Genomic DNA, 20,443 nt, shown 5'->3' with positions numbered 1-20,443 from the left:
TACCCAAACTTACTAATGCTCTTGTGGTTGAATGCAATCAAATCCTCATGGCAATGTTTCACCATTTAAAGTCTTCCCAGAAGAGTAGAGCCTATTACTGCAGCAAAGGAGTGACAAACTTCCCAATAATACCCATGATTTCAGAATAAATGTTCAAAAGTCCACATTTCTGGAAAAGTCAAAAGACCACACTTTTTATTTAATTTCCAGTCCAAACAACCTTTAAGTATAAGTTTTTCCAGCATCAGGAAAAAGACAGAATATATGTATTTAACAGAAAATTACACAGAAGCCTCAACAACTAAATATAACATACATTTTTCAGTATTTAGTGTGTCCACACTTTGTCTTTATTACAGCTTCTGTTATTTTTACCACACTTGCTTTCAGCCTTTTAAAGAAATCCGCATGGTTATTTTTACACACCTCAAAAATTTTGTCCTATAAGTGGGTCGCATTTTCTGCAATTCATGATCCAAAGTATCCCAAACACGTTCAATGATGCTGAGGTCCGGACTCTGGAGGCCAATTTGCTGTTCTTAGAACTCCAGTAGATTCTTTGTTAATTCAAATTTTCTTCTTTATTGGTAACTTTACTTTTCCACCTTCCGGAAACTGCTGTGAGTGTTTTCAGAGCAGAGCTTGATTTTGTCCCGTCTCTCAAAGATTAAGGCTTTAAGTACCGTTTATGTGATGGTGAGTGTTCTGGAGGTCCGGTGGGTCTTGCATGACTTTAAAGAGTAACATTTTCTCTATATAAAAATGAATAATTTGTACTTAATGGAGATATTGACTGGAAGTTAAATAGATCTAGCGTGGTCTCTGACATTTGCACAGTGTCACAGACTCTGATGTTTTGTGTAGATTTCACACCTGGCATCACATTAGAGCGGCATTTCCTGAAAGATATAACTGTCTTGTTTAGTCCATTACGACTCTGGTGCAATGACTGCAAGATTAACAGAGCAAACTGTGTCCTGAGTCAGCACTCTTGAAATTTGGGAACATACCCAGATGTGTGTGTGTGTGTGTGTGTGTGGAGAGGGAATAATTCTGTGTCCATAAAGTTTGTGTCGACCCAGACATGGAATGGGATGGGGGTTGGGGGTCTCTCTCTCTTTCTCCCTGTGTGCTTCTTTTATATTATATCTCCGTTTTTCTGGCCGACCGAAGGAATGTCTGATGCAGTGGGACCGGGCCGCCGCTCTCCTGCTGCTGTGCTCTGAAACGAGAGAGCGAAAAAAAGAGGGAAAGAGGGAAAGTTCGAGACTAGACCACAGAAATGTAAACACGTCTGGAGCTAAAATAACTCGGCGTTCATTGAAAACACCCCTTCGGTGACAGCACTAAGAGCTACACCCTCGACTACGCTCGACAAAACTGCGCACACTGCCCCAAAAGGGAGAGTGCGGCCAGTCCCACTACAGGCTTTTGTATTCCAGTTAAAGACGGGTTTCCAAAATCACTCACGTGGAAAAAATCCCTAAATATCCAGATGCCCTTTTAAATTTAGCTATTGGTAATACAAGCGTTCAACTGCATACAATCTCCACAGATAAGCTTTGCCAATAAAAGGAGATGCTCTGGACCTGTTGTGCATAAGCCTAAATCATCTTGAGGGGTTTAAAGCCCATCTTTGGGATGTGTTGGAGTGACGTTCGAGATCTAATCATCCAACATCAGCACTTGTCCTCACTAATTCTCTTGTGGCTGAATGCAGTCAAATCCTCACAGCAATGTTCCAACGTCTAGTGCAAAGCCTTCCCAGAAGAGTGGAGTTCTCGTATTTTCAAGGCCCTAAACTGTGGAATTTCCTCTTCCAATCTCTTCAAGATTGTCTTCCCAATTCCTTCTTTAACTCCCTTCTGAAGACTTGCCTCAATGGTCAGGACCCCCAGCAAAGCTGGTCTTATTTGTACGGTGGATAATTTTCAGCACTGCAGTGACACTGATGTGGTGGTGGTGGTGTGTTAGTGTGTGTTGTGCTGGTGCGAGTGGATCAGACACAGCAGGGCTGCTGTAGTTTTTACACATTGTGTCCACTCACTGTCCACTCTATTAGACACTCGTTGGTCCACCTTGTAGATGTAGAGTCGGAGATGACAGCTCATCTGCTGCTGCACAGTTTGTGTTGGTCATCCTTTAGTCATTCATCAGTGGTCACAGGACGCTGTTGGCTGGATATTTTTGGTTGGTGGACTATTCTCAGTCATGGACTGAAATTGAGCCGTTGAAAAACTCCAGGAGCACTGCTGTGTCTCATCCACTCAGACCAGCGCAACACACATTATCACACCACCACCACATCAGTGTTACTGCAGTGCTGAGAATGATCCACCATTAAGAAGCAGGATAAAAGGGTAAAAAAAAACCCTAAAAACCCTAAAAAAAACCTAGCAACCACTCGGGATACCACAGCAATCATCAACACCTTTGCAACCACCTAAAATACCATAGCAACCATTCGCCAACACCTAGCAATCAGCGGGAACTGCTTAAGCTGCGCCTTAACTCTGCACTTTCTTTGGGAAATGCACTTTTCTGATTATTGTTATTGTTATGAATATGATTATTATTAGAGATTGTTACTGCAGCAAAGGGGGGACAAACCGACTAGTAATACCCTTGACTTGTGGACGAAAGGCTGGATGAGCTGCTGTAAAATCTGATAGCCTAAATAACTGGTCTGAGCATTAAAGAGGGTAGAACTAACAGGGAAAGGGCTGAAAGCTTTGCCTTTCTAAACGTCTCATTACAGCCAGAGACTAAAGTAGCAGCAGATTCCTTTCCCCTGCTGGAGACAGTCAGAGCCATTAGAGACAGATTCTGCCCGTGAGGAGGCAATTAAAGTCAATTACCTCAAAATTAAGTACAATTTGTTCAGTCTCGAAATGCTGGAGAAGGAGCAGCTCACGTAATGCGCACAAAAAAACCCACTGCAGTCTGGATTCACACCACACACAGCTCTGACTCGGGACTCGAGTGACATCAATTCCACACTAATCTCTCTCTCTCCCTTTCTGTCTCTCTCTCTCTCCCTCTTTCTCACCCTCTCCCTCTTTCTCACCTTCTTCCTCCCTCTTTCTCACCCTCTCCCCCCTCTCTCTCCCTCCCTTTCTCACATTCTTCCTCCCTCTCTTTCTCACCCTCTCCCACCCTCTCTCTTTCTCACCCTCTCCCTCTTTCTCACCTTCTTCCCTCTCTCTCTCTCTCCCTTTCTCACCCTCTCCCCCCTCTCTCTCCCTCCCTTTCTCACATTCTTCCTCCCTCTCTTTCTCACCCTCTCTCTCTTTCTCACCCTCTCCCTCTTTCTCACCTTCTTCCTCCCTTTCTCTCTCACCCTCTCCCTCTTTCTCACCTTCTTCATTCCTCTTTCTCACCCTCTGCCTCCCTCTCTCACTCTCCCTCTCTTTCTCACCCTCTCTCTCTTTCTCACATTCTTCCTCCCTCTTTCTCTCTCACCCTCTCTCTCTCTCTCCCTCCTTCTCTCTCTTTCTCACCTTCTTCCTTCCTCTCTTTCTCACCCTCTGCCTCCCTCTTTCTCACCCTCTCCCTCTTTCTCACCCTCTCCCTCCCTCTCTCCCTTTCTCACATTCTTCCTCCCTCTTTCTCACCCTCTTCCTCCCTCTCCCTTTCTCACCCTCTCCCCCCTCTCTCTCCCTCCCTTTCTCACATTCTTCCTCCCTCTCTTTCTCACCCTCTCTCTCTTTCTCACCCTCTCCCTCTTTCTCACCTTCTTCCTCCCTTTCTCTCTCACCCTCTCCCTCTTTCTCACCTTCTTCATTCCTCTTTCTCACCCTCTGCCTCCCTCTCTCACTCTCCCTCTCTTTCTCACCCTCTCTCTCTTTCTCACATTCTTCCTCCCTCTTTCTCTCTCACCCTCTCTCTCTCTCTCCCTCCTTCTCTCTCTTTCTCACCTTCTTCCTTCCTCTCTTTCTCACCCTCTGCCTCCCTCTTTCTCACCCTCTCCCTCTTTCTCACCCTCTCCCTCCCTCTCTCCCTTTCTCACATTCTTCCTCCCTCTTTCTCACCCTCTTCCTCCCTCTCTCCCTCCCCCTCTTTCTCACCTTCTTCCTCCCTCTTTCTCACCCTCTCCCTCCCTCCTTCTCTCTTTCTCACCCTCTCCCTCCCTCTCCCTCTCTCTCTCCCTCTTTCTCACCTTCTTCCTCCCTCTCTCTTTCTCACCCTCTCTCTCTCTCCTCTCTCCCTCCCTCCCTCTCTCTCTCCCTCCCTCTCTCTCTTTCTCACCCTCTCCCTCCCTCTCTCTCTCCCTCTTTCTCACCTTCTTCCTCCCTCTCTATTTCTCTCCCTCTCTCACCCTCTCTCTCTCCCTCTCTCTGTCTCCCTCTCTCTCCTCTCTCCCTCCCTCTCTCTCTCTCTCTCTCTCTCTCCCTCCCTCTCTCTTTCTCTCTCCTCTCTCTCTCTCCCTCCCTCTCTCTCTCCCTCTTTCTCACCTTCTTCCTCCCTCTCTCTTTCTCTCCCTCTCTCTTTCTCACCCTCTCTCTCTCCCTCTCTCTGTCTCCCTCTCTCTCCTCTCTCCCTCCCTCCCTCCCTCCTTCTCTCTCTTTCTCACCTTCTTCCTTCCTCTCTTTCTCACCCTCTGCCTCCCTCTTTCTCACCCTCTCCCTCTTTCTCACCCTCTCCCTCCCTCTCTCCCTTTCTCACATTCTTCCTCCCTCTTTCTCACCCTCTTCCTCCCTCTCTCCCTCCCCCTCTTTCTCACCTTCTTCCTCCCTCTTTCTCACCCTCTCCCTCCCTCCTTCTCTCTTTCTCACCCTCTCCCTCCCTCTCTCGCTCTCCCTCCCTCTCTCTCTCCCTCTTTCTCACCTTCTTCCTCCCTCTCTCTTTCTCACCCTCTCTCTCTCTCCTCTCTCCCTCCCTCCCTCTCTCTCTCCCTCCCTCTCTCTCTTTCTCACCCTCTCCCTCCCTCTCTCTCTCCCTCTTTCTCACCTTCTTCCTCCCTCTCTATTTCTCTCCCTCTCTCACCCTCTCTCTCTCCCTCTCTCTGTCTCCCTCTCTCTCCTCTCTCCCTCCCTCTCTCTCTCTCTCTCTCTCTCCCTCCCTCTCTCTTTCTCTCTCCTCTCTCTCTCTCCCTCCCTCTCTCTCTCCCTCTTTCTCACCTTCTTCCTCCCTCTCTCTTTCTCACCCTCTCTCTCTCCCTCTCTCTGTCTCCCTCTCTCTCCTCTCTCCCTCCCTCCCTCCCTCCCTCCCTCCCTCTCTCTCTCTCTCTCTCTCTCTCTCTCTCCCTCCCTCTCTCTCTCTCCTCTCTCTCTCTCTCCCTCCCTCTCTCTCTCTCTCCTCTCTCTCTCTCTCCCTCCCTCTCTCTCGCCCTCGCAGTGCTATTTTTCTCTAAACTTTGCTCGCGCCCTCAGCTGACTGACTGAGTCTCTGCCGCTTTTTTTGGTTTTTCTACTCGTACAATCTGCATTAATGTCTGTTGGCTGGCGCTCTGTGATCTCCCTCCACTCAGCGGAGCCGCTCCTGAGCTCGACTCCTCTTCGCTCCGCACCGTAAGTAGCCCGTAGCCTCCGTGTCTCCCCCTCTCTGAGGATGCTAACCGCTGTCTTATCTCCTGTTTGGTCGCACCCACGGGGGGTCGCGGGGTGGGGGTGGCGCCGAGGTCACGCGCGCTTCTCTCCGCGGAAAGACGCTTCAGACCGTCAGTCGACGCCGCCGGAACGGTTGTACTTTCGGGCGGTTTTGAGGCTGAAGTGAATGAAACTTTTGAGAGCTTTTGTCTCCGTGGGCGCTCGATGTGAGCCGCTCGCTGGCAGCCGCGCCGCGGTGCTGGTGGTACGACCCGCAGAGTCTCACAAACAACACCAAAACAACTCGCTGCGCTGTGGGGGAGCAGAAAAACGGCCAAACCGCCGCGGATGGCGTCTCACTCGAGCTTTATTATTTTATCCTGCTGAATGTGTTCAGTTTAAACGACAGAGCAGTCTTGAGTTCATGTTTTGAGACTGTCATATTTTTTTGGACGAGTAGCTGTTGCTGCTTCTAAGGCTGCGTCCCAAAAAACGCACACTCCACTAGCTACTATGCATACTACACTAAAGACTGCACGTCTAACGGCGCTGTGCTTAGACGGACTATTTAGTACGCTAGTATGCTTTTTTGGACGCAGCCTAAATGGCTTGGTTTGACACAGTCTGTGAATCATAAACGGCTTCCGAGTGAACTTCTTTTCGTGTCAGGCTTGTTTGTCCTTTGCACAGCATGTCAGGACCGGCCACTTTATTAGGTACACCTTGCCAGTAAAAGGTTGGACCCCCTTTTGCCTTCAGAACTGCTTTAATTCTTCGTGGCAGACTTTCAACAAGGTGTTGGAAACGTTCCTCAGAGATTCTGGTTGGTTATTTGAGTTCCTGTTGCCTTTCTATCATCTGGACCCAGACTGCCCATTCTCCTCTGACCTCTCACATCAACAAGGCATTTTCGTCCACACAACTGACCGCTCACTGGATGTTTCCTCTTTTTCGGACCGTTCTCTGTAAACCCTAGAGATGGTTGTGTGTGAAAATCCCAGTAGATCAGCAGTTTCTGAAATACTCAGACCAGCCCGTCTGGCACCAACAACCACGCCACGTTCAAAGACCCTTAAATCCCCTTTCTTCCCCATTCTGATGCTCAGTCTGCGCTTCAGCAAGTTCTCTTGACCACCTCTACATGCCTAAATGCACTGAGTTGCAGCCGTGTGATTGGCTGATTAGCTATTTGTGTTAACAAGCAATTGAAGAGGTACCTAATAAAGTGGCCGGTGAGTGTATATACATACTAAAAACAGTGCAGTGAAAACAAAACAATACAAACAGAAAATAATAAAAGAATTTATACGGGTCATTCTACAGAAGTGTCCACTTTTCTGTCTCTCCATAGGAGTCACTGGTGTTACACATAATAAAGGCGACACCGGAGACGCTTTTAATGAAAAATGCATTTTACAAAACGGCTGCTACCGAGCATCGGACCACATGGATCATCCACTGAAATATGTCATTTAATCCATTTGTATTCAGCTTTTTCACAATTACCTCAGAATAAAGTCGGCCACACCAGTGACGTCAGCTGAAAGCTTCGTATGAGATCACGAGGTGAATGAGAAAATCTCTGAGAACCGAGAGACGCAGCGGACTCACCGTGAGCTTTTCTTCATAGATCCTCAGTAAACAGGCCAAAGGAGGTCGAGTGACGTCATCGGTGTGACTTTTACGTCAAAATCAGATTCTTTTTGCTACACGGTAACACCAGTGACGCGACTTTCATTATATATCTTGTAAGATTTATTTGCCGTTTGTTTTCTTTATGCCATTTAAATCATATATTCCACAGCCATGTATCGATTACTGCAGTTAAAATTGCATAGAAATAAGTTTTTTATCCTCAAAATATGGCCTCAGCCTTCACACACATCACTGCGAGGACGAGCTCTTCTGTGGTGCTCGGAATTCTAGATGGTCAATTTAGGAAGCAATAATTGCTAAATTGAGGCTCGAGATGGTGTAATCCTTAAAATAACATATGGTTTTATTTCATTTCATTGTAACCCTAACACATTTTTGAAGTGAATGTGTCTGTAAATGCTAGAATGACCCTTTTATATACATTTTTAAGTAACTTGTGGCTAGTGTTATTGTCCATAGCGGTGATGTGATATAAATAATTATTAATAATTATAAATAATACTAACAAAGTGAGCGACTGAAATGGTAGTGGGGTAAAGACCCTGTATAGACACTAAGGAAACAATTGAGACTAAACCTGACACAGACTGGCTGACTGAGGCAGGAATTAATGACTGTAGACACCTTTAGTGCACAGTACAGGGAATAAGGAGACATTTGGGATGAAGCCTGATAGACGGACTCGCTGATGGACTGAATCTACTTGGACGTTTAGTGGAATATGTGTCAGCTAATGACTGAGTTCTCGTTACTAAGGCGTCCGGAGGTCATAGCATTTGGTACGCTGTCTAATACCTACGGTTGATACACTATTGTTTATAGCATTGCATCCGTTTTAGGTGCACTTGTCAGTCTGCCAGTCATTCTAGGTTGCTGTATAATAGCGGTGAACCTGACAAGAGTGGTGTTTACACATTTTATATATTTCTGATGAGCTAAGACTGATCTAACCCTGTACTTCATGAACTATTACTTAAACGTGATAAAAATGTATTAATGTGCTTTTATTGTGTAAATTCTTTTAGGTGATGGAAATATTATAAAAGAAAAGCTTGTTTTAATTTTTTTTAAAGAGTGGTAGTTGGTAAATTGTTGCCTTATGACAACAAGGCACTGATTTCATGGCGGAATGTACCATAAAATTGAACTCAAAAAAAAAATTCAAAAAAAATTGAAAAACATTTTTATTGAAAACAAGACTAATGAAATTCAACGTGTACTTAGTGAAATTTATAACCCACAGTTAAATGAATGAGTTCAATTATTATTTGGAAATGTGGGTCATAGTAATAATTTAATAAGACACAGGTTACATACACCTGCAGTGAGACATGGGACAACAGAATCTTCTTGATGAGAAACAAATTTATTTCCAGTTTTATTTGATTTAATTGTCCTCTTTTAATGTCATTCATTTCACTAAGTCATCATCAGCATGTTCGTTTGACTAGAAGTGTACACAAAAGTGGACCCCTAATAATTTGGGTGGGCTATTGCAATTCCTTTTGGTAAAACTAGGATTTCCAGTGGTGTCATTTATAATCAAGATAATAAATTGCAGTTACAAGATAAAAATAAAAGTTTTTTTTTTTCCTTTTAAATGTTAAAGTTTAATTTAAACTTGATGGTATTCAGTTTTGTCTTGAAGGAATTTTTCCTAAATTTTAAACAGTTATTTAGCTATTTAACTATTTAACTGGGAGTCTTGACCTTCTCAGTGTCAAGTGTCCCTGGAAAAAACGAGTGCAGGATTGTCTGGGCATGTAATGTCATCAAGTGTTTGTCCTTTCAAAGTAAAATACCATTTTTTTCATACTTAAACAGGAGAGCATGGATTTTATGTTGTGAATTTTGGATTACTGCCTTTTAGTAAAATTGGGATAAACTAATTGTTGCCATATGGCAACACTATACAGTAGAGGGTTAATAAGACATGGGAAAAGCAGGTCATTTCTTTTCTATATTGCTGCATTGTCATCTAAACTTGAACCGAATGTAGTTTTTTTTTTAATTAAATTGCTTTAGTTTAATCCTCTATTGCACGGTGTTGCCATATGGCAACAATTACTTTATCTCAATTTGACTATATTATAAAATCTTAGCTTTACTGTTTAATTGTGGAAAAAGGGCCTTTTACTTTGAAATGATGAATGACATCATATGACTGGGAATTTTTAGTATGATGTTGTTATTACCATATATTCCAAATACCGTTATGTATTATTGTACAATATTTGTGAATACTGGGTCGTATGTTTCTACTAAGTACAAGTTGGATTTGTTTGGTCTTGTTTTTTGAATAAACAGATGTTTTTAGAGAAAAATCTAGAGATTTTATGATTTTTAAAATGATTTTATTTTATAGTGCTATGGTATGATTGTGCATTATAACCATATGGCAACAATTTAACAAATATCCCACTTAAAAAAAGATTTTTTTCCCACATCTTTCCATGATTTAAGTCATTTTAAATAACAAAAACGCTTTAAAACATTTTTGTCATGTTTAAGGAATAATTCATGCAGAAGAGAGTTAATGCAGTGGAAAGAATGAGACATATGGATGTGTGTATATGGGCATTTCTGTGTCAATGGCCATATCATTCTCTCTATTAGTGCATTAGATGAAAAACATGATATACTGTAACTGCATTCTTGGAAAAAGAGATCACAGAGATAATCTGCTGAAACGGCTGAGGTCCCCTACACTAAAGCAGCCTATGCTTGGTATTAGTTGGACATAGTAAAAGCCGTAATGGCCCGGTCAGACATTAACTGCTGTTTGTGTTCTTCTTTTAATGTGAGATTTTAAGTATTTATTGAACCACAGGTAGAATAATATGGTTGAAAATTGTATCTCAGTATTTTTCAGCCTTTTTTTTGGTGATGAACAGTATATATATTGATATTCATGCATGATATTCGTTCTCTCTGAAAAAAGGAGTCAGTTTTTAATCAGAGGATTCACAATTTGGCTTTTATTTAATGCAATGAGGTATACAAATTATTGCCAAGTAGACTCAAAAGGCTTACTGAAATCAATCAATCAATCAATCAATCAATCAATCAATCAATCAATCAACCTTTATTTTGACTCGGAAGTACATTGAGGGCAACCCTCATTTTCAATGTAGCCGAGCATTTACAAAAACAGGGATTGACACGACAAAGAAAATAATAACTACATTTAATCATTTTAAATTCAAAGAAAATTTAAAATAACAGTGAATAAAAGATAAAAGTAGATAAAAATAGAACTTGAGATTTAAATGGTAAGGAATTAAGATCAAAAGTAGATAAGAAATTAGTAAGGTAATAATACAATATCACAAATGAAAAAAGTAATGATAAAAAAACTTAAAAATAAAATGAGAGGAAATAAATAAATAAATAAAAAGAGATAAAGAACTAAGGAGAACTAACACAAAAATAAAAGTTACGAATAAATATGATTAAGTAAAACAGGTACAGGCTCTCTGTAGGTGGTTTGATATTAAACGTTTAAAATGAAATAAAATATGGAATATGGTTTTACAGACCAACATAAGAAACAACATAAGCATAAACGCCAATAGCATCTTCCACCTTGGAGCTCATGCGCTCCTGTGATTTCTTTACTTCTTTTAAAGCTCCATGGCGAAGCAGAGCTGGCGACTCCAGCGCTCTCACAGCTGCAGTGCTTGATTTCCCTTTGGTATTGACCTTTTTTTAGCAGAATGGGCTGTTGCCCTGTGTCTCTGTCTGGCATTGGCTAAAATAAAAATGATAGCTTTGTTGCTTTAACTGATCAGTTAATCCATTTCTTCCTTCTTTTCATGTGAGTGCTTTAAAAAAGTGAATTTGGTGAATGTTTGTGTGTTAAAAGTCACATCTGCTCTCGAATCTGTAAAAATCGGCTTGCTGTGAAAAGGCCTCATGACGGCCAAACGTTTCTGAAGATGTTTCGTTAGTGTGACATTCACTCTTAGGACATCCTACTGCTGGAAATCGTCATGCTTACAAAATGAATATAAAAAAAAATATTGTGCTTATAGATATCATGGCTATTATCAATAATTAGCAATACATTGATAAGTGGTCCCATTCCTAGTTGTTCATTTTTAAAACAAGTACATAGTGTATATATTTCACTGCTGTCAGAACAAAACCTTGTATCTCCAAAACGGTCATTTTACAGGAGAAGCAAAAAGTATAATTTACTTTTTAATGGAAGTCAGTGGAACCAGAATTTTTTCCAGGTAATGTTGGGCACACAATATACATACAATATAAAGAACAACACTGATTTTTAAATTATATATATATATATATATATATAATTTGAGGTTAGGGAGCTGGCCCTGTGACCGGAAGGTCGCCGGTTCGATCCCCTTGTCTGACAGTCCATGACTGAGGAGTCCTTGAGCAAGACACCTAACCCCCAACTGCTCCCCAGGCACCGTGGATAGGGCTGCCCACCGCTCCGGGCAAGTGTGCACACTGCCCCCTAGTGTGTGTATTCACTAGTGTGTATGTGGTGTTTCACTTCACGGATGGGTTAAATGTGGAGGTGGAATTTCCCTGGTTGTGGGATCAAAAAAAGTATCACTTAATCTTAATATATACCCACATTTACCCACTGTGGTATTTTTTTATTGGTCAAAGAGTTGCAATACATGTTGGCTAATACTCAGATAGATATATGTCTATCGTCCTATAGGGTAGTACAATGCGCATGTAAGAAGTTTCAACATAGGCCTCTGAAGTTGTGTCATCATTCTGCCCATTCTGCCCATTTTAGGAATTTTTCTATGACAAAAATGAATATAGTTTTCAAAAATCACCCGTTACATCCTGTGATGAACTAAAATATTCCTAATTTTCCTCTGAATGTCACCAGATCCTCTGAATTACAAGGTAATTAAGAAATCGAAATATTGGATTAGATTAAGAGGCCCTTATTAATCCCAGAACAGGGAGTTTAACCTCCACATTTAATCCCTCTGTACAGTGAATCCACATACACATTAGTGAACACACACTAGGGGACAGTGTGCACACTTGCCTAGAGCAGTGGGCAGCCCCATCCAGGCTGCCTGGGGAGCAGTTGGGAGTTAGGTGTCTTGCTCAAGAGCACCTTAGACATGTACTGTTGGCTCAGGAGATGGCCTTCCGGTCACAAGGCTGCTTCCTTAACCTCCTGCCCACGACCGCTGCCGTGATTCTTGGCTATGACTATTGCAGCACTCGTGTGCATTAAATTAACACTGTAAGACTGGCAACCTCACGAAGAGGTTTGTTTAGCAGGTTTGATAGCAGCGGTTTTTTGAAGATCTCCTTCGTTTTTGAAGTCCAGAAATCCAGCTTAGATCCAGGATGCGTGCATGACGCTGACTGCAGAATGATGCACAACCTCAGGGGGCTATAGTGCTTTTAGTCGACATGCTTCGTTAAAGTGTTCAGAAAAGTTGAACATTTATAAGTTTAATAGTTTTTAAAGTGGAAAAGTATCAGTGTCAGTATGAGGCGTTGCTCAAGGCTGCAATGTTGGCATTGCAGAATGAAAAGTGGTTTCATGCCATGTCTGGATGCTCCGCTGTCACTGTGCTGTCATGTTGAATGATGTTCCATCGAGCTTCTCCTCAGCATCTGGTGTCCTTCTTAAACTAGCTGCCATCTCTGAGACTGATCAAAGAGCAGCGGGTGTGTTCCACTCACAGCAGTCAGCTCGAGAGCTGGAGTCGGAGAGCTGCTCCTGGATCAGCTCACAAAGGTGAATCTGACGGCAGAGTGGCGCTCACATGCTTTGCCAAATCTCCGCTCTCTTTTTGCGCTCATTTCACGACTTTTCGATTAGCTCTTGGCCCAACAGTTATCTCAGAGCTGGCTGAGCTAAAGAAGGGAGGATAATGAAAAAATATTGTGTCCATTTCCCTTCCACATTTTCTCTTTGAGACATCAATAAGTCTGTCACACATGGCTTCTTCTTTCAGTAATCTGCGTGGTTTTTGGACTGCGTCATTTCGAAAAAATAAATGGCAAAAGAAACTGTGTTCTAGGCTAATTGAGGTGATGACATTCTTAGATGCATTAAAGTTTGTTATGCTGCTTTGTGACAAAATAAATTGACTTAATGCTGGAGAAATTGAGGCCAGCAAGTGTCACAGAAAGGTTAGGGATTGTGTAACATCAATCTGTTAGATATCTGATTTCATATAAGAATGTCTTGGGGTCTCCGGGGCACAAATATATTCAAATTCCTAGAAGAATTAGAATTGGATGATCCAGGAAAAGCTCTAAAACAGTGCTTTTACAGATGTTTTTCACAAGTGTGTCCTTCAGCATTCAAATAATTTACACTCAGGACCGGGCCATATGAAGATGTTATCATCATCATGATAAATTAGCTCACTATGAGCTTTTCTGCGTAGCGTCGGTACTTCTAGAACACCAAACGACTGCGTGCATCATGAAAAAGACAGATTTAGACCCGTCTGTAAACAACAATCCCTGTAAAGTAACTGCGTCGTAAGAAGTAGCTGATTGGATGTCAGTCCGTTATAGCAACATCTTATTTTATTCATGGATTGAAAGCAATTATTTGGTTTTTCTTCTTGCTCATTCTTCAATATTTTTGGCTTATTTATTTATTTTTAGAAATGTTGAATTAAATAATTATTGTACTCATAATTCCATGGCCTTTTCTAAAGACAGCGCTACTTTTGCTGGCTTGTTTTGTCCATTTCAACTTGTTTGCGAACATCAGTGAAACTAAATATTGTCATATGTATTATATATGTCGAACACCTATGTTATGGTGTGGGGGGCATTTTTCTAGCATGGTTTAGGTGCACTTGTCCATACTTGTTAGAGTAGGAGTGTCTAAATCAGAGGTCACTAATAGGCAGTGCACAGCACGACTCCGGACACTGTCCTGTGTGGACCTGGACCTATAACTGCTAAACTATGGGGAATTATTTAATTTTGTTACGGTGGTCCTGTTTTAATCGCCGTAGCTTTTCTAGGCTTTACGGTAGCTTTAGTGCCTCAGGAAACTCACAGACCAATCATATGTGTTGTAAATATCACACATGATGCTACTCAGCCAATCAGATCTGTGCATTACGATGAGCACTGAGACTGGAGTGAGTGGCCACACAGGGGAGGGACGAGGCGAGAAACAGCAGTCAGAGAAGAAAGTGAGCCAGAGGGAGGTTATTTCACATGACGTGATCTAAAAAGAGAAAATGTTGTTGAAATATTACTGAATTGAAATCTACTGAATTACTTCAAGAGATTCATCAGGAGTTTAATTTTTTCCTAAAAAAATATCTTTATTTTAGAAATATGCTGTTTTACATTTTAGTCCAAATTGCCACGACCCAAACGTTTGGAGGCATTAGTATTATATTAGTCACAAATGTAATGTTAAGACATTTATATTAATAAAAGAAACATAAATAAGGCAGAAGGTCAGTCAAAGGAAAAGGATTTTAGTTTAAAGTCAAAGTCAGCTAAAAGACCACAGTGTGTTTTCATTTCGGCAAAATAATCCATATCAATTATAAAATGTACAGACTGGAACTGGATACACTTGGATAAGCATTATGTAACATACACCAATCAGACATAACATTATGACCACCTCATTGTCCATTTGATCAGCTCCACTTACTGTATAGCTGCACTTTGTAGTTCTACAGTTACAGACTGTCCATCTGTTTCTCTGATACTTTGTTAGCCCCTTTTACCCTGTTCTTCAGTGGTCAGGACCCCCATGGACCCTCACAGAGCAGGTACTGTTTGGTTGGTGGATCATTCTCAGCACCGCAGTAACACTGATGTGGTGGTGGTGTGTTAGTGTGTGTTGTGCTGGTCTGAGTGGATCAGATACGGCAGTGCTGCTGGAGTTTTTAAACACTGTGTCCAATCACTGTCCACTCTATTAGACACTCCTACCTGGTCAGTCCACCTTGTAGATGTAAAGTCAGAGACGACAGCTCATCTGCTGCTGCACAGTTTGTGTTGGTCATCCTCTAGTCCTTCATCAGTGGTCACAGGACGCTGGTGGCTGGATGTTTTTGGTTGGTGGACTATTCTCAGTCCAGCAGCGACACTGAGGTGTTTAAAAACTCCAGCAGCACTGCTGTGTCTGATCCTAAGGTGCAAGATGGGAACTTGCACTCTGAAACGCAGTAAATTAATTTAGTTTTATTGATAGAGACGTTCACATTTTGACAGGACAGTTTTGTATGTGTACCTGTAGGTATCAGTGTGAATACATGTGCATTTCAAACAGTGTATGGTTGTGTGCAAAAGTCAGAGACCACCCTTTATTTGTTTAACTTTCCAGTCAAAACAGTCATTAGGTCCAAGTTATTCATCTTTCAGAAGACAGAAGATAAATGGGCAGGGATGTAGCTCAGCGGTAGAACGCATGCTTTGCATGTATGAGGCCCGGGTTCAATCCCCGGCGTCTCCACGCCTTCAGTCACTTTGGGGCAGTCGTGGGCTACAGGTTGGGGAACTGGCCCTGTGACTGGAAGGTTGCCGGTTTGATCCCCAGGGCTGACAGTCCATGACTGAGGTGTCCTTGAGCAAGACACCTAACCCCCAACTGCTACCCGGGCGCTGTGGATAGGGCTGCCCACCGCTCCGGGCAAGTGTGCTCACTGCCCCCTAGTGTGTGTGTGTTCACTAGTGTGTATGTGGTGTTTCACTTCGTGGATGGGTTAAATGTTGAGGTGGAATTTCCCTGGTTGTGGGATCAAAAAAGTATCTCTTAATCTTAATAAACTATTTGCATAAAGAAGAGGAGAGTTTCCAAAGCTGATTTAAAGATATAGAGAAAATGGGACTCGTTCAAGACCTGGTAGGCCACCAAAACCATGACATAAACCAGAGGTGTCTAACTCAGCCACTTAAAGGGCCATATTAAATCATCTCAGCAAATCCGACGACCAGATGTGTCTTTATTTCATTCTTTTACTTCACATGTTGCCGTGACCCAAACGAACCCGAACAGTCACTGAACACTTATTCAAAAATAATTCTAAATAAAATAAATTATTTAGGTAGTTTATTTTAAAATTGCTTATTTGCTTGAACTAAACACCCGGCATCTTATCGTGTAACCGCTGGCCCATAGATTAGTGTTGGGGAAAGGGGGTCAGAACGCACACTATGTCGCAGTGCATGCTGGGGACTGTAGTGCATCTCAGGGTGAAACAGGCTAATAAAAACAGAAAATAATTTTGTGCACTAATTAGGCCTGTGTCAGGCCCTGACTTGGCCCCCTTGTTTTTGACATATAGGACAGAACTTAAAGCTGGCAAGAAGCTTTTAAGGAAATTGACAAAAAAAAGAAAATTTGCTAATAAAAACAAAGCGGCTGGCGATCTCAGAACAATGGACTGACTACCCCGGAGTCCAGACCTCGACATCACTCAATGTGTTTAGGATGACATTTACATTTATGGCATTTGGCAGATGCTCTTAAGCGGAGCGACTTACAATTTGATCGTTTTTACACAGGTCGGCAAAGTAAGTGTTAGGAGTCTTGCCCGAGGACTCTTATTGGTATAGTGTAGGGTGCTTACCCAGCTGGGGATTAAAGCCCAGTCTACAGCGTACAGCAGAGGTGTTACCCACTACACTAACCAACATTTGATTGTGAGGGGCACCAAATACAAAGCAAGAATTCCTGAAAAGAATGGAAGCTGTAATAAATATTACACTACACTAAATAGTGTAATAGTCGTTAAGGCCTCCTGTATGTTATATATATATATGTATATATATATATATATATATATATATATATATATATATATATATTGTAAATAGCTGTATTTGTTACACTGTGTGTCCGTTTCTGGCTGTGTTTTTGTGCTGTGTGTGTGTGGCTATGTTTTGCTCTGTATATGTGTGTGTTTAGTGTATATGTGCCTTTATGCTGTGTGTGTGTGTGTGTGTGTGTGTGTGTGTGTGTGTGTGTGTGTGTGTTTGTCTGTTTGCTAAGTGTGAGTGCCGTCGCGCTGAACACACCCTAACACATTAGAATGCTAACAGCTACCGTATAAAACCCAGGAATGGCGCTGGAGCCGTCCAGAGCGGCCATAAAGCCTGAAGCAGAGGAAAGGAATGAAGTGGTGAACCCCACACTTGGCATGTGCACACAGCAGCCCTGCTACCTAATTGAAACCAGCTGTGTGCGTGTGCATGTGTGAGGGTGCGTGCATACGTTTGTGCGTGGAATTATATTAGCATTCACGCATGCACGCTTTGCATTTGCATGCATTTATGTGTGCGTTAGCATGCCTGGGGTGACGTGTGTGTCAATGTGTTTTAAGGGCCCAAGTCCTACATTTGTCTTATATATAATGCTATTCCTCTGAGGTCCTTTCATGACGTTTATGTTGGTTTATGTAACTTTTTTTTTTCTTTGCCAATTTTCTAAGCTCATTAGCACTCAGAATCAGTACTATCATACTCCAGGGATATTAAAAGATGTTGACATTCGCACTTCATATTTATCATTAAACTGCACTGCATCTGTAAATGCTTGAAACACTCCCCTTCATATATGGGCAGTAGCCTCATGTGCAGTACCATAGCTGCTGCATTCTTTTATATCCACGCTTTTTATTTGACTTGTTTTACTTTTTTATAATTCTATTTTAAATTATTTTATAGTTTAATTTTCTATTTTTACTTTCTTATATCATTTTAAATTATATAGTCTTTCTTTTAATATCTAGCATTTTATATTTTACATTAGTCTATATTTTTGCTTTTTAATCTTTTTTTTTTTTACACACCGTTAGGATTGATACCCAGTGTCATTGTATTCTGTGCAATGTCAATAAAGAATCTTGAATCGTGAATCTATCAAACCGAGAGTTTCGCTGGCGATCCGAAAACTTATTTAAGGCTGCATTCAGACATGACCTTAGCCATGTTTACATGCAGCCTCATCCGTTAATAATCTGACTAACAGCTCAATCGGAATAGAATACATCCATATATAGACCTCAGTCAGATAAGTCGAGTCCGATTGAGGTCATTTGGAGTACAGTTTCTGTCTGATTGAACGAGGTGGGTAATCCTGTAAATAATCTGATAAATAAAAGAATAATATCCGTGTAAACGTCTGTATCCGATTACATTCCCTATCGGAAAGCTTAAGTCTGTTCTGCATGTGCGTCACATCGTGGTGAAAGTTTCTAACATTCAACGTGGCAGAGCAGAAACTGGTCTGCAGAGGAGACGAAGTTTATTCTCTGATCTTTAAAAGACGGCGGTGGGACGGACGTCCAGCTTATGTGTCTCAGAACACGACGTCTTCCTCTCGGCCTTCTTTAATAAGGACATGTGAAGGACGTTTTACTGAGTCTGACAAGTAATTAAAAACACAAGCACTGCTCACTGCTGCTCATCTCACTCTGACTGGACTCACGTGATGGTCATTCTCATGGTAACGTCTACACTAAGTGGTTCTCTACGCATGTGCTGAATTTTGGATTGGATTACCTGTAGTGCGCATGTAAATGGAGATGTTCCCTCAGACTGTTGAGTAGAGAAAGCATATAAACACCTCGGCCTTAGTCTATAATCGGAATGTGTTCTTTGCATGTAAACAAGGCCACTAAGAACTAGATGATTAGTTCCCCTCATCACTGTAGCTTGGTGTGCAGTCCACTTTAAGGTAGACATACAGTATTGTGTCTCTTTGCTGGCTGTGGTCCTCAATGCGCTTGCTGATGTTGCTAATGTGTAGTGATTAATAAGAATGAAATCTTCTCCAAAAAGAAGAAGTTTCTTTAGCCTGTCCAAGTAGAGCAGTGGCCACCAACCCTCTAATTTCCTCCAGAGTGTACATCCAATCTGTGTCTGGAATGCTGTCCCTTTCTTACCTAACATTAAAGCATCCAGCCCAGACAGGCAAGGACTTCTGAGGAAGTTAGTTAGCTGGAGCAGGTGTAGCAGATTGTGGTTGGGGCTACACTTTGCAGGAAAGTAGATCACCAAGACCAGGGTTGGTGACCACTGACATGGAGTGGTGTGTTGAACTACCTGCCCATAACAGAGCTTATAGAGACACTGAACTTGACAAAAATCAGCCTTAGAAATAAGACAATAGAATGGCAGTAGGGCTGCTACAGAGTGCTGATTGTCCACTCTATTAGACACTCCTGCCTTGTCGGTCCACCTTGTAGATGTAAGGTCAGAGACGACAGCTCATCTGCTGCTGCAGTTTGTGTTGGTCATCCTCTAGTCCTTCATCAGTGGTCACAGGACGCTGCCCACAGGACGCTGTTGGCTGGATATTTTTGGTTGGTGGACTATTCTCAGTCCAGCAGCGACACAGAGGTGTTGAAAAACTCCAGCAGCACTGCTGCGTCTGATCCACTCAGACTAGCGCGACACACCCTAACACACCACCACCACCACGTCAGTGCTGAGAATGATCCACCACCCAAATAGCACCTGCTCTGTGAGGGTCCATGAGGGTCCTGTCCACTGTAGAACAGGGTAAAAGGGGGCTTACAAAGTCTGCAGAGAAAACAAAGCTTCTTATTAAGAAATAGGAAAATACTGGTGGCAGTATTGATTCAAATGGCTCCATTAATTACACATAACTCCAATTATTATTCATTTTCATGATATACATTTTTAGGAGTGGAATTTATGCATCTATGAAATCTCAGAAGAATATTCTGATTTATTAACCCTTAACTGAAATGTTTTTTTGACAAAGTTAAATGCCAGGTGTTATTATTTTTAAACCTATAAATGGATATATGGCATTTTGGAATGAAAGGCTTCGTCTACATGTCCTTTAAAACAGACTCCTGCACTTTTATTATACAATTACTGTTCATTTGCTGAACTAAACATACTGGAAAAAGTAAAACATAAAATGTGGCCTCTGTAAAAAATGATTTTTTTCCCCCAACAGAATAACTCCTTCACCTCCCAGGCTTATAAAATACTACAGCTTATTCAGAACTACAGGGACTTCGGTACAAATTACCTCAGCTATTCTTAGTAGAAGTGTGTGATGGAGCAGCCCAGGCCTGTTAGGGGGCTAAATCCAGCAAATAAATAGAGATTAAGCGCTAAAATTTTTCTCATGTAAGTTTGAGGACGTGTTAACTTATTTTCACTTTGAAGATCAACAAAGCATGTCATTTGACTGGGCTGCTCAAACTCTTGCCTGTGACTGCATATAAGATCATCAGTTCACTTCATTTTCCCAGTAACGTTGTAGTTGCATC

At 42.0% G+C, this 20,443-nt stretch overlaps 1 protein-coding gene and 1 non-coding gene across 3 annotated transcripts in view; both read left to right on the top strand.

The window, feature by feature from the left end:
- The first annotated feature begins 5,328 nt into the window (after window positions 1–5,328).
- The window catches only part of erg (ETS transcription factor ERG), a 105,889-nt gene continuing 90,774 nt past the window's right edge, over window positions 5,329–20,443 (top strand). Inside the window, exon 1 of one of the 2 annotated variants that reach the window (XM_017691390.2) lies at window positions 5,329–5,510. The gene's annotated coding sequence lies outside the window, so the exon portion shown is untranslated. The remainder of the gene's footprint in view (window positions 5,511–20,443) is intronic. The other variant, XM_017691388.2, reaches the window with a different exon arrangement.
- On the top strand, window positions 15,575–15,645 carry trnaa-ugc. Its single transcript has one exon. It is a non-coding gene; the product is annotated as a tRNA-Ala (tRNA).

Source organism: Pygocentrus nattereri, chromosome 18 (genome assembly GCF_015220715.1).
Source record: "Pygocentrus nattereri isolate fPygNat1 chromosome 18, fPygNat1.pri, whole genome shotgun sequence".
Taxonomy (NCBI): domain Eukaryota; kingdom Metazoa; phylum Chordata; class Actinopteri; order Characiformes; family Serrasalmidae; genus Pygocentrus; species Pygocentrus nattereri.
Note: the sequence above shows the minus strand (reverse complement) of the source record. Positions and strands in the feature narration are given on the sequence as shown.